The following is a 3,208-nucleotide window of genomic DNA, read 5'->3' on the forward strand; positions in this document are numbered from 1 at the left end:
GGTATCAGCTCTTTTTGTAATTCCTTAGGAATAGGTAAAAGCCCCGCAGGTGTAGCAGTCGGGTGGGAACCCCGACTATTGTCTGAAGTATCGGCTCGTTTGTAATTCCTTGAGAAGACAAAAGCCCTAAAGGCTCTCATTTAAATTGATTGGAGACATACCTTTCTTTTTGGAAACACCCATCCTATATAAAACAAGCTCAGAGTCCGAAACCCTTAGCCATTTACCCGTCAAGATTGCTGCGGAGCACACCATTTTCTTTGAGATCATCAAAACTAACATCGTTCTTCATAACATGGACATTGTAAACGGTAAGTAAAACAAAACCTATTATTGTATTTTTAAAGGTGTTATGTTAACATATTATAGGATATTTAAACATTTTTTTCCTAAAACAAAAGCTTAATTTTTAGGAGTTCGGGAGAACGGCACAGGACCTTTTTCTTTAGAAACGGGCGCTTTTACAGCTGGAACTAGTTCTCTAACAGGCACAAGGTGTGTACAGAATTACGCGATTTTTAAACGTATGTATGTTTTAAAGTTGCGATTGTTTTAAATTATGTAATAACAACGTTTTTCTTTGATTTGTTCCAGGGTTAACAAACTGAGCAGGAAAACATTCAGACGCCCTGACCACAGAGCCCAACCTTACATCAGGTGTGTATACAACGGGATTTTTTATTTTTTTTTTAAAGGGGTTTAAACAATTACAAATGTTCTAAAACCGACCGTTTTACACATGCAGAGCCACGCCAGAGAACCGTGTGTGTGGAGAACCAGGGCCGTCTGGAATAACGCACATTACAAGGTAAGCATAGGCATATATAAATTAGATAAAAAGAGATAGAGAGGGAGACACCCTTATTCTGTTTGAAATGGGTACATGTATAAATGTTTTAACACATGTCTATCTTCACAGACTGCAAAACAGTACCCCTCCACATAATGACCAGGACACAGTACGATCCCAAACGTTTTTGGAATGTTTAAGGAGTATCGACCTCCCAGAACAACAAAAACCTGGAGCTTCGTGCAACAGTGGAGAGTCAGAACCGATCTTCATCAGCGGCCCTGCAACAACACCGAGTGAGTGGCTGCCTCGCGATGTCTCTGATGTTTTTGAGTACAGTATATCAGATTTCGATCTAGTTCATATACCCACCCAGAATGTGCCAGAAATAGCGTTGATTCACACATAGATTTTGAAGAAGACGGCATAACAGACTCTCAAATATCAGCCGCGTATGATGCTTACATGAAGGTTCCAGGCGCCCAGCCTGCTGAACAGAGTCATATAGCTTCAATAGTTGATAAATTATGTTTGATTGAAGCTAGCCTCAAACAATACCACCAAGAGGCACAGATACAAAGGCAACAGTTTACCAAATTCATAAACAAAGTGTGTAGTACATTAGACACCATCTGCAGCAAAATTTCAAGTCCCTGACTTTTAAAATCCAGACCATGGACCCTCCAAATAAATTATTTAAACATAATAACGGAACCTCCACTCCTGTTAGATGTTTTGACTTAGAGACTTTTATGCAGTGGGCTGAAGAAACAGATAACAAATTAGACAATATTATAGCTAGACTTAATAGTGTGCCTGCATCAGCCTCATCTGATACACATCCTTGGCAGACTGTTCCTACGCCTGCTATTGCTGCTGGGGCTATTGTTGTTAACAATGCAGATTGTACACCCGCTGTTGCTCGGGCCGCTGTTGTTACTGATGCTAACCGTATTGCTGTTGCTGCTGTTGCTATTGAGCCTGTTACCACTTCTACTAATACTTCTGTTACACATGCGTGTCCGGGCGCCGCTGCTGATGGTGCAACACCACACACCCCCTCAATCATTGCAAATTTCTCACAACCAGATACTGCAGTAATCGAGCCCGTTGTGCAGTCAAGGTCTGGCAGGCGCTCTCAGCCAGACATTAGAGAGATACCTAATTTTAATGCTCGCGAATTGCGTGAGCGCATTGATTTTAGGGGTATAAGTCTCGATCCCCCAGAACAAGTGCCTGTGCGAGTGTGCGAGTGCTTAGGCAATGTGATAGACAGAGCTGTAGCTGGATCTCAACAGGGCAGTGTTCTAAACGTGGTCCTGCATGGCCCCTCGCTGGCTTCAGATATTCAGGCTGTTTTAAACGCTGATGATCGGTATGATCCAGAGCTGTTTCTCGATCAAAAAGTTATGCAAAGTAATGATGAATCTATCGGTGATGATGAATTAGAGTTTATTGTCACGGTAGCTCAGAACAGTAGTGGCGGGGCTCGCTTAAGACTGGCGCACATACCTTATGATGAGATTCTCTCAAAAAAAGGCAGACATTTATACACACCAAACAACACACACAACAATTTGTGCTTCTCCCTTTGCATAGCACATTCATTAAACTCAACATCCTCTGAGCTTGAAAAACTTGCTACAGCTAAACAGATCCATGCTGAAGTAGGTCTATGCGACACACAGCAAGTATCATTCTCTGATGTCAACAAATTTGAGAGGCACTTCAACATTAAGATTGTAATCTATTACCACACAGAAGGGCGTAAACGCCTGGAATGTTTTTTCACACATGAAGAGCCAAACACAAACACGTTGATGATGTATCTCCATAATCAACATTACCACCTGATTTTAAACCCGCCCACTTTTTGGGGGGCATCCTATGTGTGTAATAATACACCATTACACCACAGCTGTAAACATAGATGTAACACTTCTTACACACTCTGTCAACACCACAGGGGTCCCACAGTGAAATGCAGTGACTGCAACCGCATCTGCAAGTCACAACACTGTTACCAGCAACACAAATTACCTGAATTAAAACACAACATGATTCCCTGTGATAATATGAAACATTGCATGCACTGCGGCAACACATATAGAGAATCCAAGAAATTGCCACACAAATGTGCGCAGCCTAGATGCGAGCACTGCCGTGAACCTAAATTAGCAGGAGACTCCGACCATCAGTGTTTCATACAGCCTGTTGAAAAACAGAAGCCTAGCGATAAATACATTTTATATGATTTTGAGACGAGGTACCACAACGGTAAACACGAGGCTAACTTTGTGTGTGCGTCTGATCTGCAGGGCAATAAGTTCACATTTAATACATTAAAGTGTGTGGAGGCGTTTGTGCAGCATTACAGACGCCCAAGGTTTCGTGGGTACACTTTCATAGCACATAATG

At 42.0% G+C, this 3,208-nt stretch overlaps 1 long non-coding RNA gene across 1 annotated transcript; it reads left to right on the forward strand.

Annotated features, from left to right (window-relative positions):
• The first annotated feature begins 443 nt into the window (after nt 1-443).
• LOC112843486 (uncharacterized) lies at nt 444-762 on the forward strand. Its single transcript, XR_003215849.1, has 3 exons — nt 444-495; nt 595-657; nt 746-762. It is a non-coding gene; the product is annotated as an uncharacterized LOC112843486 (long non-coding RNA).
• Nucleotides 763-3,208: the final 2,446 nt, after the last annotated feature.

Source organism: Oreochromis niloticus, linkage group LG22 (genome assembly GCF_001858045.2).
Source record: "Oreochromis niloticus isolate F11D_XX linkage group LG22, O_niloticus_UMD_NMBU, whole genome shotgun sequence".
NCBI lineage: Eukaryota > Metazoa > Chordata > Actinopteri > Cichliformes > Cichlidae > Oreochromis > Oreochromis niloticus.